The sequence below is a fragment of the Adiantum capillus-veneris genome, chromosome 7 (assembly GCF_014529385.1).
Source record: "Adiantum capillus-veneris isolate H3 chromosome 7, ASM1452938v2, whole genome shotgun sequence".
Lineage (NCBI taxonomy): Eukaryota > Viridiplantae > Streptophyta > Polypodiopsida > Polypodiales > Pteridaceae > Adiantum > Adiantum capillus-veneris.
In genome coordinates this window covers 141,557,682-141,573,017 of record NC_140937.1, presented here as the reverse complement: position 1 = coordinate 141,573,017, position 15,336 = coordinate 141,557,682, and positions in this window count along the sequence as shown.

Genomic DNA, 15,336 nt, shown 5'->3' with positions numbered 1-15,336 from the left:
ATAGGGAGAGGACCTATTGCATCAATACCCCACTTCTCAAACACATCATAAGCCACAATGGTGCCTCTAATTTCTGATTTGAGAACCCTATTTACCATGCTTTGACACTCTTTACAAGACTTGCACCAATGATGAACATCACGTTGAATGCTTGGCCACACATACCCCTCCTGCAAGACTTTATGCAAAGTGATCTTTGAAGCAAAGTTACCACCACAAGAATCCTCATGATTCTCCTCTAAAATTCTGTAAATCTCCTCTTTCCAAGGTACTTTTCTCATCACAAGATCAGCCCCCTTCATATACAAGGATCACCAAGTAGCACATACCTTTTGGCATGACGTAGGAAGGCATAATTTTTTGACTTCTCCAACTCTGATGGAAGCATACCTGTTCGTAGAAACTCTTCCTCCCTCTCTAAAGCTTCCCTTTCCAAATAAAGAGGAGAATCAGCCCTTATCACATACAATTGCCCAATTGATGCTTGGGCTGCACCATGTGCTTCTTCATTTTGAGACCTGTCCACATGCCTTAAACTCCAAGCTTCGAAATGCTTAAGCAAATTCTTCACTTGAAAACACATATTTTTCAGCCTTGGATTCTTACTTTGCCACACCCCAAGTACTTGCTTAACCACCAAAAGAGCATCACCTCTTACCCTCACACGATGGATGCCAAGCTCAAGGCAAAGGTTGAGACCTTTCTCCAAAGTAGCATACTCAGCTTCATTGTTGCTTTGTGATGTAAGCTTCAAGCTCCTTTTAGTTACCAAAGCACCTTGAGGATCATAACTTATAACACCTCTCGAAGCTTCACCATGCGCTTTCCTGTAAGAGCCATCAAAAAACAATAGATAGGTATTGTCTATGTCAGGAGCTTCCATGTGTTTCTTCTTCACTGCATCCTCCTTAAGAAGAAGAGGGCTTTCCTTATAAGTAAGCAAATGAGCCAATGTAGCCCTTGTACTCTCCTCAATAAGAAAAGAGAATTGGAATTCTTGTAGCTCCACAATCCACTTCATGAGCCTCTTTGACAAAGTAGGGCTATTCACCAATTGAGGTAGAAGAGTGTAGCTAGTGAGGAATGCAAATGGTTTAGGGAGAAGGTAGTGCCCAAACCTTCTACATGCATAAATCACACTCACCATGATGAGCTCCTCCTCGGTATAGCCTCTTTCCACCTCTAGCTTCACCCTGCTAGCACAATAGATAGGCTTCATGTAGTGGGAATTGTTACCTCGTTGAAGAAGCATAGCTCCAATAGCATCCTCACCTACTGATGGATTCACATAAAACTCCTTTTCCCAATTAGGAGCTTGTATAGCAGGAAGAGAACCAAGAACCTCTTTGATACCTTGAAAAACCTCTTCACATTCATTTGTCCATTGTAGAGGATCCAACCTTGCTACTTGTTGTAGAGGATAAAGAAGTTGAGAGGACAAAGGAATGAACCTTGCCATATACTTCACCTTTTGAATGAAAGTAGCAAGTTGATTTGTATCTTTAGGTGATGGGAGGAGCACCAAAGCCTTCACTTTGTCAGGATCCACTTCAATTGAGATCATATGCCCCAAAAACTTTACTCTTGGTTGAGCAAGATGACACTTCTTTGGGTTGAGTTGACCTCCACTTTCATCATATTGCTTCAATGCCATCCCAAGATTTACACAATGATACTTTCTAGAGCTATAAACACAAAAGTCATCAATAAGATCCTTCATAAACTTGCCAAGAAAGGGAGAGAACACCTTATTGACGCGCTTTTGATACCACGCACAGCCATTCATAAGACTAAAAGGAAGCACACAATAACAAAAGCATCCCCATGGTGTGATAAATGTGGTCTTATTTTGATCTTCTAAAGCCAAGATGAGCTGAAAATATCTAGAGAATCCATCACATACACTATACCTCTCATGCCCTGCAATAGAATTGAGTATGTCATCTATGAAAGGAAGGGGGTATGGATCCCTCTTCATGGCTGCATTTAGGGGCTTAAAATCAACACATATCCTCCACTTTCCATCCTTCTTGGGTGTTACAACAACAGGACTCACCCATTCTGTAGTACTCACAGGACATATGAAACCTACTTCCAAAATCTTGTATACCTCTTCCTTTAAAGCATTAAGTTGTACCTATCCCATTCTTCTTAGCTTTTGCTGTACAGGCTGAGCTCCTTCCTTGATTGGAATGTGAATTTCCTCTCCCTTAAAGCCTCTAATTTCCTCATAGGAAGTGATGAATAAATGGGGAAATTTTTGTATCATATGTAGGTACTCACCCTTCTCATGACTAGTCAAGTCAAGAGACAACATACCTTGTATCAGCTCCTGTTTGATATTAGGTTGAACTTTGGGTTGCATCAGCTCTTCAATTTTCTCATAAGGACCAAAGATATCCTCATTCCCCATAAGGCCAATAAATCTTTGTTTCTCATCATGCTCTTCTTCAAGAAACAAGGAGGAAACATCTAGATCTCTATCGCTGCTATCTTCCACTTCACTGCCATCATCCCCATTGTCTTCTTCTTCACTTGAGTACTCTTCTTCATCACTTTTCTCATCAAAATCAGCGTCCAAATATTGCTTGCTAGCCATGTCAAACCTCTTCTTATCACCTCTTCTATTGTAGAGAGTGATGGTACCATGCTCCCAATCCTGTACAGCTTTGGTTGCGTGTAACCATGGTCTTCCAAGGATGAGAGGGAAAGCACCAATAGCTATGCGCATAACATGGAAATTGACCAGCACTTGAACATCAAATACATCCACCTTCAAGTCCTTTATAACTCCCAAGCACCTCACCCTTGATTGGTTGGCAAGCTTTATGCCAAAGATAACTTGGAAAATTGTCAAAAAATGCAAAGAAGTCTTTCCAAACCAAATTCTGAGTTATCTGTCACATTTTTGATCCAAATCACCCCATATCTCATACACAGAGTCTACATCAAGCCTAGACTCAAGTTGCACTAAAAAATGTTCATTTTGATGAAAAAGTTAATAATCACGATTATTTACTTTTTTGCCAAGATGGGGGGAAATTGCAACTTTGACTTCATGAGACCAAAGCACATGCTTTCCTAAGCCCACTGACCAAGTTTGAACAAATTTGGATCTCAAAATCTCAAAATTCCTTTATATCTATTGTTTTAGAGATTGAAAGCCTAAATTTGGCACCATTTCCACCCTGTGCACTCAAATGAGCCCACACTTCACTCAGAGTATCTAATTGATATATATTTCAAGCCTATGATACAAAAATGCAAAAAGTTGGAAAAATTACTCAGTTGTAATAATCGCGATTATTTAATTTTGTTGCAAAATTTTGCTTAGACTTTATGATTTTGATCTTTACATGTTTTTATGCATCTATGCATGTTCAAAAATTGATTTGAAGCAAATTGGACTCAATTTATCAGCAATTCAGACTTCAGGGCACTTCAGAGCGAAATTGCAAAAATTTTCTAACTTTGGTACTCTATTCACTTAAGAGGAGCAATGCAAGCTGCGGAGAAGGCCAAGAAGAGGGTCTCTCAAAAAGAGAAGCTGCAAGAGCTGCCACCATACCAATTGGACCCCAATTCAGTAAAGACGGCCAAAGCAACATACTTGTCAAGAGAACAACTTGAAGAAAACAACACCACAGTTTTCACAGGCAGATTCAAAAATGAAGAAGGACACCAGGTAGAGCTGCAACTTCTACCTAAAGAGATCTATGATGTCGGCAAAGCCAAACACAAAGGTGGCCAACAGAAGGCTTGGCCTCAGAGATTTCTACGACCAGGAACCATGTGGTGTAGACTTCTAGAAAGCCTATGAGCTCTTGTCTACAATTAAGGAAGATGGATCAGCCCAAATTAATGACCAACAAGGGCAAAAAGTCGAAGTAGTGATCACAAAGAAAATTGTGACCAAGGCTTTGAAGTTGCCAATAGAGGGGATGACAATGAGGGCTCGAGACAGGAAGAGATCAGGCACCTTCACCGAGGAGATTGTTGCGGCAACTTTTGCTGACTTCATTCAAGAGCAAGTGGAAGAACCAGCACGGTTGTATCATCAGCGCTTCCATTTCCTAGCAAAGAGACCACCAAGGTACATAACACCTAATCATGCTGTTGCGACTACATTTACCCAAGTGTTGAAGTCGACAACCAGGCAACCGATTGATCACGCTCAGTATGTGCTATCAACGTTGAAGGGTACCAAAAAAGAGGGTAAGATCACGTATCTTGGTGCACCTGAAGTATTGACAAGAATAGCATACCATGCTATTGGCATGGTAGACAATTTTTCGCCTGTCCCATATCAGAATACATGGATTGTGTCTGCACAGCCATCTCCCAGAACCACACGGTCGTCAAAGAGAGTTTACAAGTCAGATGAAGAATTGGCAGAGAGCTCTCATGAAGCGCATAGCAATGAAAGCTCATATAATGAAGAGAGGAGAGCCAGAATAGAGGAAATAAAGAAAAAAGTAGTGGTTGCACACCAAGAGGAACCTCAGCAGAAGAAGGCGAGGTTTGAAAGAGGGAAACACACTTACGAAAGAAGCCGCCAAGATGCAGGTGAGGACCAAGCAAGGTGGGTCCCAAGAGATGTAAGAGGCCCTCGAACCAAGAATCCTGCCAGGAGAGAACCAGAAGATCCCAAGGATTCCCTTCAACGCATGTACGTGGAAGCAAAGAAGCTGAAAGCAAAAAGAAGCTCAAGAAGCTGAAAGAAAAGCAAAGGAAAATGTGGCGGAGCAGCAGAGACAAGCTGAAGCAGCCCAGGGTTGACAGGTCAACCTTTCAACAACTCTTCCACAAAGATTCCATGAAGATTCCTCAAAGATTCTCTAAAGATTCCAAATAAAGATGCTGATGAAGTGATGAAGACGAAGATGGATGTTGTAATGTGAAGATATAAGCTCATGGACGTCATCGAATATCCCGTTATTATTATTTTGAGCCATTACAGCCACTTTTGTAATGTTTACGAGAACTTCATATTTTAAGTCGGCAATTGTATTTTGGCCACAGATGCTTGTTGGATGATCAAAGCCAGCTGACAGTTTTGTAATTAAGCTCTATAGAAGCCTAGGGACAAATAAGGTCATTTTGGTCGGACATTAGGTTTTCTAAGGCTTAGTATATAAGCCAAAACCTAAAGCTTTGTAAGGGGACTTCTAATAATCTGATCTACTGTCTGTGAGTGAGCGTATTGTGTACGAGAGAGAGTGAGAGCTTCTTCTTGACGCTACGCATGTACTTGTGGGGTCAGAATCGAGTGCGGAGAAGTGTAGCGTGTTGCCCCCGATGAGAGCTACGCGCCAATACCTACATTGCGCGCGTACGGTCCGGTTTTGTGAGCTCCATCTACGAGCTTCATCTGGTGATTCGGTGAGCATATGTTGTCTGTTTTTGCATTTCAACATATCCACGCATTCACATTGAGTAGAGCTACACATTAGGCACTTTAATTTTTGGAAACGACGACCTGCAAATTTCGGCCAGACATCCTACGCGATTTTGCACCAGGTGTTTTGGGTTGAGATTTTGGTTCATGGACCTTAGGGAGAGAGACCTATTGGTGTTAGTAGGGTCTCCTTCAAGTTCTGTGGCATTTCGAGATTGTTTGATGGGTGTTTGGGTCTTGTAAGCGTTGTAGGAAATCTCTTCTTAAGCACTCTTGAAGGCTGTAGCTTAAACATTGGGTAGAGACCTCTATAGGAATTAATCAAGAGTCGGTCGAGTCTAGATTGACACCCTATGCTTGTTTCCACGCGTCTGCGGGTCGAGCTTCGTCCTCAATTGACACTATATGTTAGGTGAGTTCTCGCTATGCTAACATCCGTCACGGCGTATCCGTCCAACATTGGCGCCGCTGCCGGGGACGAGGGCCCTAAGTAGGTGACCGAGACTAGTCCTTAAGGATAGAGGTCCCTCTCGCTTGCAAGAGTACTATTTTACATTTAGATAGGATCAAAGGGTGGTGGACTCTCTATGTCTTAGGAGGAGTCTAGGGAGCGTGTGTCTAGCCTAGATCTTCCGTCTTAGGTAGTATTAGGTAGTAGTAGGTAGATCTTCCGTCTTAGGTAGTATTAGGTAGTAGTAGGTTGTGGTGTAGAGAGTAGGATTTGAAGTGGTAGATGTGGTGGTAGGTTGACTTGAGACTCCGTGTGAGTCCAAGAAGCAACCAAGACATCAAAATCACCATCTCACATGATGAGTAGGAGTAGGGTAAGTAGGATATCTTGATTGCTAATCTAGAGTACTTTATGCAGGTCTTATTTTCTATTAGGCTCATCGGAGAAGTGGAAAAATCTAAGTAGGAAAGATGGTAAATTGTGTTTGGAAGCTGATTTGAAGTCCAAAAGTTTCTGTGATTATTGCTAAGAGCTCTACAGAGCATAGGGAGTACTACTACCAAACAAAATTTTCATTTTAAGACAGTAGACATCCTCCGCGTAGGATGTCTCCAGGGCACTTTTGGCAGGGAATTTGGGGAACTGAGGTTACCAGTGGGTTCAGAGGGTAGGTTTTACCCTAGTAACATATTGACGAGTGTTTTTCTCTATTTTTGTTGACCAAAAGCCAAAAGGCGGAGTCAAAAAACGTAAAATTTCAGAAAAGGCTTAAATTGAGTGATTTTTGCTTTTTTTTGCAAATGTGAAGTATACTTGCACTTGTTGAGAGCATAAGGAAGCATCAGAGACACTTCAGTCTGAAAAAATAAGCAGTAGACGTCCTATGCGTAGGATGTCTACAGGGTGATCTGGGCACTTTTTGGAAAAACTGAGGTTACCAGTGTGTTTAGAAGGTAGGTTCTACCCTATTTTCACCTGGAAAGTGGAAATTTGACCAGATTTTGACACATTAAAGCCAAAAGACAAGAATTGCCAGACATCCTACCCAAATTGTGTCCAAGGCCTAATTTTGAGACCAAACCATAGGATGACTTCATAGGCATGTTCTAAATGTTGTATTGAGTGCATGTGATAAATTTCATCTCATTTGGGTCAGTGAAAGTGAAGATTGAATAGACTTTAGCGTTTTTGGACAAACAAAAGGCAAGAATAGCTAGTTTTGGGGTCTTTTGACATCCAAACTCAATTCTAAGCATACCATTGGGTTGCTGAGCACTAGGGGAATCTTTGGTCCAAGTTTGGGTTCATTCTGGGCAAAAAGACATCCTACGCATAGGATGTCTACTGCATGATTCTGAGACCAAAATTCTCATGTGACCATACCATGCTGTCATATAGCCTTAGATAAACCTCCTAGGAAAATTTGGTCCAATTTGGAGTTGATTTGACTTTGGAATTCATCAGAACAGACATCAGGCTTTTGGGACATATTCTTGATCATTTGACCAACTTATAGGTGTCAGAATCAAAAAGTAAAAATAGCTGTGAGTTTAGCACATCAAGGGGAAGCTACAGTGCAAGTTTGAGCTGAAACAGAGCAAAAAGACATCCTACGCGTAGGATGTCTCCAGGGTCATAAAGTGGTCAAAATTCTATTGTAGCCATATAGGGAGGTTCTAAGTGTCTCAAGGATTCCAGATCTTTTTTTCAAAAGTGAATTTGGACCTTGTTTGGCCTATTTACCAAGCAAAGACAAGAATTGTCAAACATCCTACTCTTGGAGTGCACTAGAAGCTTATGCAGCCCAAATCTTGACCTATTGGCATCCAAATTCAATTCTAAGCATACCATTGGGTTGTTGAGCACTAGGAGAATCTTGGGATCAAGTTTGGATAAAATCTGAGCAGTTAGACATCCTACGTGTAGGATGTCTCCAGCTTGATTTAGGACTCCAAACCAACCTATGAGCACACCACTGTGATCAGCACATCAAGGAGAATCTGGGGTGAAAATTTCAAGTCGTTCTAAGCAAAAAGACATCCTACGCGTAGGATGTCTCAAGGCCATTTTTAGGTCCAAATGAAATGCTGATCATACCATTGTGTTGTTGGACTTAAGGGGAGTCTCTGGACCAAATTTTGTTAAATTCTGAGCATATAGACATCCTACGCGTAGGATGTCTCTAGGCCAGTTTTAGGGTCCAACTGTAATTTTGACCATACACGAGTGTTCACAGTGCCACAGAGATCCCAAATCTTCTTTTAAAATTGAATTTGGACTCATTTTGACCATTCTAAGCTGCATTTCACTATTTTGGCCATAACTTTCACAAACGGTATCGGATCGGAAAAGTTTTTATATCAAAACGTAGCCTGAGAGCGACTCTACAGATCTTAGAGCAAAACTTGAACTAAATGTGCCTATGGAAACCTTTTAGGTCAACTTTGAAAAAAACATTGTTTAAGGCCTCAAAATGTATTCGGAAGTCAGGAGTGTCTAAAACCGATAATTCGAAAGAATTGTGAGAAAACGGTCACGGTATTGAAGAGTGCTAAGTTAGCAGATTGAAATTATCTTTTGGGAAAACCATTGGTCACCCGCGGAAAGGTGTAAAAGTTAACTACGGCCTAGTGTACGTCCATACACAAATCTGGTAGCAGTAAGACCATACACAAGGACTCTTGATTTTGCAACAACAGTCGCAAGTTTTGGAGAACTTTAACACAAGATTTTTGCTAGCAAATCACTGCAGCTTGTGCATAATTCTCTTGTGCTAGCTTAAGTTTAGTTCAGCTAAAAGCGAACTTGAAAGTCACTTCTGAGCCCACGGAAAAAGTGTGGTCGTCAAAGGCACATCAAGAATTTTTACATTCATTGTGAAAAAGTTTGCCAGCTAAATAGAATTTTGCAGATTGTGTGCTAAAGTGAACACAGGTTAGCTCGAATCAAGAATCGCTACAAAGGGAGCAGTCGCTGCAGTATAGTGGTAAGTTGCATAACTTATCACAGTGCTTCCAATAGATCGAGGCCTGCTAAAAAGCTCTAGGCAAAGCAAGCAGCCAGACAAGACAATATCAGCCTTGGCAAGCAAGGGAGCTAAGAAGTTCAAGCAAAGCCCAGTTCAGAAAACTCGGAGATTAAGGTATCCACAAAAGCTGAAGGACCTCAAGCGAAAAAGACCGACACAAGGGTGCTAATAATTTTTATTAGCTTTGAGGCAAGCTATAAGAGCTATCACTGAATAGGTACAACAAGGGAGTCAAGATGAAAGGAATGGCATCTCAAAGGAACCAGACCAGTCGAGACAAAGCTTCAAGTACATCCACAGAAATTACAAGAGAGCAAAGTGGGCTCTATTTAATTGTCCATTACAAAGGATTGCCATGCTATGAGGATATAAATCGGAATTTGTACATCAAGACAAAGAAAGATACATAGGAAACTCGGACATCTCAATATGTGGAAGTTGAAACAGCGAAGAATGTACTACACCCACATCCAGATTTCATGGAAGACTGTCTGGGATCAATTTACATGAGGCACGGAAAATACATCGACAATGAGATAGAAATGTTGCACAAGGATCAACTTACAGAACTCTACACATATCCTCCAAGTATTTTTATGTACAAAGCTCAAGATGGGAAACGGCAAATTGGTACCCTTTATGTAGATGAGGACGGTCGCTACTACAAAGCTGCCACAAATCATGAAGTTCCTGCAAAGAGTAACCAATATTTTGCAGCTGAAATATTTGGACCGAGAGGGGAAGACTACAAATCTGAAGGTGGTAATGTTTATCATCTAGTCATGGCTTTACCTCTTGATACGCAGCTAGAAGAGTTAACAACTACATCTGTCACTGCACAAATGGGTGGCACAACACAAGGCACAACATGGAAAGACACTGCACAAGTCTCGTGCACCGCACCAGCACAAGACAAAGCACAAACACACCAAATCGCACAAACAGGGAATACGTCGGAAGTACCAGCTATGAAGATAGTACAACTTCAAAAAGAGCTAGCTCGGTCTCAAGAGCTACTTAACAGGCACAACAAGTCATATCATCAGGCATTGAACAGATGCCAACATCAGATATGGAACCCTCTCGGATGGGGGGAGTTCAAACTCAACAAAGAAACCCTATATCTTCAAGAGTGGGATTAAGAAGTCTAGCTTTACAAGAAGCAGTGTCCTTTTCAGGAACCCAAGTGGAATTTCAAGAAGCATTGGAAGATGCCGATCCGGAGGAGAAACCACAGGAAATTCACAATGCCCAATGTAGAAGGTCAGGTCAAGATGTCATTGTGGTCGACAAATACGATTGGCACTATGAAATAGCCGATGTGAAAATAATGGATGAGTTTAGCATTTGTGGGCAACCTATAAGTCACATTCTTGGACCCCGTCCAAAAGTACCATCCAGGGAAACGAAAAACAAAGATTCGATTCGATCTTCACCCTCGGTGCAAACCTCGCCAAAATCAACTCGGAAACATAGCCCTAAGGCTATGCAGAAGCCCCACGACAAAGACCATATACTCATGGAAGAATTAGCATTACACATGCTAGAAAGCATGGATAGTGATTTGATCTTGTATGCAAGCAATAATGGAAGCTATTTTCAGCTTCTCAAGGACAAGACGATGAAGGATAAAGAGAAGAAGCCAGTGGATACACCTAAGTCATTCGTAATCTACAGGTTCATGCATGCAAAGAAGAGGTCATATCTGTATCTAGATACCACAGGAAACCATTATCAGCAATATTATGGAGAGCTGCCTCGTCCAAAGGGTGCACATGTTGGGATAGCGACATATTTGCAACCAATGTGCCATTGGTCATTTAGTGAAGGACTGCCCAAACAAAGCTCTACATGGAAAAGAAGAAGCAACAAGCCAAAAGCAAAGTTCAGATAGTGACAACAAGGGAACGAAAGCAAGAATCCCCAACGAGATCTCCTGAAAAGAAGCAGATCTTGTCGCAGAGCACAAAAGATAGGCTCAAAACACAGTTGCTTGAAGTCAAGGGTGTCAACGACATTATCATAGAGAATCGGGCTCTCAAAAAAGATCAATTGAATCAGTTGATTCAAGATCGCTTAAAGAACCTCAGTGAGGACAAGTCAAAGCATCCACAAGGTGATGAAGATGAAGCTCGCAATTCAAGGGTCGAGAGCAAAAGAAGCCAAGTTTCTAATGATAGTGAGCCAACACAAGAAGAGGTGACAGTGGTAACAAAAAATCTTAGTGCCACGTCACAAGTGGAAGACATGCAAATAGAATCAATGGATGAAGCTGAACGTCTACCAAATAAATTCTCTATTGTGGACTCTTCATTGGTGATTGAACAAATCAAAGAGTATGAGAAGCTAAAAAAAGATGTAACTGAAGACATAGAATGCAAAGAAGAACAGGAAATGACTGAGTCCAAGATTGACTACCAAGGACAAGAAATACAGGATATGAATGGAAACCAAAGGCCACGGTGACCATTGCATCAGAAGAAGAGAGTCAACCTCAACATCCTGCTACACAAACTTCAAAAGATTTCCAAGAAGAAAAGTCACCATTGAATTACCTTCAAGTGCTAGAAGCAGTAAATAGTGACAGAGAGCTTCTGAAATCAAGAGTCAAGGCGTCACAGTCAGAAACTAGCAATGAAGACCAACAAGCTGCTCAGGCTATAGTCCTTCCCCAAAGCTATAGATCAGAAGATAGTAAGCACTTGGGACATGCTACAACCAGTCAAATGATAAAGAAGTTCAACATACAAGAGGATGACAAAGCTTCCAAGGCACAAAAAGTACCAAAAGCAAAGAGGACATCAGTTACTTGGCAACCAACAAGAAGATTAAATTCTCGTTGGATATGCATGAGAAACTGAAATTCAATTTTACAGCAGACATAGATTGCACTGCCACGACTAATGTCATGTCTTATGGGTTGTGGTTACTTATAGATAAACCAGAACTGAATGAAATTCAGGTACAGGTTCCTACATCACATGGAATAGCCGTCACAAGTTTAGGGATTGCAAAAGCTACCCTTACACTACGGTCAAAGGTAATCAAAGACAAATTCCTAGTGGTGGACTCTCAAAAAATGAGTACACAGTTGATTTTGTCCAAGCAATGGGCGAAAATGTTTGAAGAAGCACCTGAATCTTCAACAATGGTTAAGCCTACGACAACTCAAAGATCTTCAGCCACTATCGACAAAGAAAAGCCAAAGCAAGTGAAGCAGTGTTCTGCAACCCAAATCCTTCACTTCAGTGAAAGTCTTTAGCCCAGCCAATTCACGTACACGAAGAAGCCTCTACATCAAAAGCCAAACCCTCAACAACACAATGAAAACCAAAGTGCAAATTCTATCAACCAAAGTTTCCATCGCAACAAAGCCTCCACAAAAGAAAGAAACAGGTCAACCAAGTGTTAGTGTCCAAGGAGTACATCAAGGACAAAGATCCAATTTGGGTACCAGCATCAAAAGAACCACGACAAGCAAAAGTCACATGTTGGATAGCATCAAACAGTTCGGCTACTATGACGAGAACATCAAATTATGGGTCAAAAAACCAAAGGTAACAGCTTGGACATACCCAGCATGTGGTATCTCTTCACAACAAGATCAACAGGGCATCAAGCGCAGGTCTAACTGTTCATACAGGAGTAAAAACACGTACAGGAAGAAGAAGCGAAGACCTTCCAAGCAACAAACATTGAAGCACTTGTGGGTACCAAAGTCAGAGCTCTGCGGTGAAAATTCCCCACAAAGTCAAGCTAAGGTCACACAGCAAGCAGTGCAACGAATAATCCCAGTCAAGCTACTGGAAGCACAAGGATACTATACAGGTAACACTCAAATTTGGTTGCCAAAGATTAAAGCTTCCCCTTAGATCATGAAGAAAACTCATGTAGCACAACATGCCCAACAACGACAACCCAACTACGCAACCATGAGTGCTACAACTCCAAGGTGGATCCCTTGTCATTTACTACAGGAGCAAGGTTTTTACAAAGGTAACATCAATATTTGGACACTGAAGCCAAAGGACCATCAAGTCAAACAAGCAACAAGGCAAGTGGAAAAGCAGGTCACACAAGGACCAAGGACAACTTGGATTCCAAAACTTATAGCCGGAACTCAACAACAGAGGCCCACAACTAGTCTACAGCCTCTTATCAACAAAGGTAAAGCAAGGATACAAGAAGAAGTCATAGTTTTAAAGAACACGGTCTGGAAGAAGACTTCATCAACCATTGCTTCAACCTCAAAACCTATCTCACCACGCAACATCAGTGTGCTACCAAAGCATGAAGAGCAGGTATTTGTCAATGTATTTGACAAAATGGCATCACAAAACCAAACCAAAGAGAATGGCCTAAACCTCAATAGCATATGGAATTGGATTTCAGGACATGATCAGGTTGCCATTAAAAATACATGGCATAAGAGTCTAGAGTCGGGCAGCTGAGCCACTAAATGAGCAAAGTGTCAGAACCAAGCTTCAAGTCTAATATTTTATGTGGTCTATGAGTCTAGCTAATAGATATAAGCTCAAGCTGGAGAGTTGAGCATACATAAAGTCATGTCACTCATGCTGGAAGAGGTGAGCATAAGAGTCAAAGTCTACTATTTTAAATGGTGGAGTGGCAGAGTAGTCCAAAAAACACTCACGCACATGAACACAGTGAGGAGAGTGGAAAAAACCTCATCGACCAAAACCCTTCTTGTGAATAATGGTGTGAGCGGGATGGAAACACACACAACGCCTCTATAATGACCCGACACACACTCTTGGAATGATACACACACACACCATGGGGCACCACTCGGCTTACACAATCTACCTGGCCGAGACAGGGAACACACCGATAAAGTGAGAGGAGAGAGACTGTCTGTTTACCCACTCCACACAGAGAGACACACATACACACACACACCCAAAACTCAGCTCAAAATCGGAGAATCTCTGATGTTTAGATACAATTGAGCTTGGGCCAACACCAATGGGGCAAACAGCTCACACAATATGGGTAAAATATGTCAGATACAATCACAAATTCAAGCAAAAGCTTCGCTCATAGGAGAAACTTACACAGCCAAAACAGTAGAAGAACAATGAGTAATTTGGAAAAATGGACACCTCCATCGTGTCCGGAACGGCCCAAAACCCCACTCTACAATGTCAAAGTTCTCAAATCCGACCTCGGTGTTAGGAAATAAGACGTAGCTAAATAGATAATTGAGTAGATTAATTAATGGAGAGAGACAGATTTATATACACGAGATTATAGAGTAGAGAGAGAGAGAGAGAGAGTACACACGATATACGTGGTTCACCCAATGTGGGCTACGTCCACGAAAAAGCAGCCACTCAATGGCTTTAGTACTTCAAAACAAGAAGTAGTTTACAAAGGGATTATACCCTTAATGGAGCTCCCGCCTTGCTTCACTCTCACCACCTCACACTCACCTTGTTGCATCAACTTCACACTATGAAATGTGTGTAGAAATGGCCTCCTTTTATAGGCCAAAAGGGCTGCCCTCTCTTATGAGAGACAGCCATGTGTAGCCGCCCTTGTGCGAATAAGTCCAAATCGGACCCTCCAATCCGCCCATGTGTGGCCGCCCTTGAGAAGACAAGTCCGCTTTTGAATTCGGCCACCGGCCATTGAATTCGGCCACCGGCCACCGGCCATTGACTTCCGACCACTGGCCACCGGCCATTGACTACTGGCCACCGGCCAACCGACTGGTTGTTTTTCGACCACTTTCCGGCCGCCGGCCGGCCATAATATTCCGGCGAAAAAGAATATTCCGGCGAAAAAAAAAGTCTCGGGGGCCTCCGCCCCCAAGGCCTTTAAATTTGCCCCTGATTCTTGTTCGTGAAAATTTTGGTTTCCGGTGAGTGATTTTCATTCATGCACGATGGCTTCTCCTCATAATGGGGGCCTTACAAATGTGCGTTTTTACCACAGAAAATTACAAGGGTAAATCAGGCTCCATACTTAACAATCTCCCACTTGGAGACTGATCTCCAAACCAAACCTATGACTGCTTTCCATTCTGGCTTCTTATCCTTGAATGCCGATTGAAAATGAGCAAAAGCTCAACTTCTCCTTGTTGACCACCTTTGTAAACATGTCTGCAGGATTTTCACTTGTATGCACCTTTCCTAGCTTTAGCTGTCCCTCTTCCAAAAGAGTGCGTATGAAGTGATATCTCACCTCAATGTGCTTTGTCCTTGAATGAAAGGCTGAGTTCTTCGCAAGATGGATAGCGCTTTGGCTATCACTGTACAAGACACAATTGTCTTGTTTGAATCCAAGCTCTTCTAAGAATCTGTGAAGCCACATAATTTCTTTGCTTGCCTCCGTCATTGCTACATACTCTGCTTCCGTGGTAGAAAGTGAAACCACTTTCTGCAGCTTTGAAGCCCAGCTTACTGCTGTGCCTCCAACCGTGAACACATAGCCAGT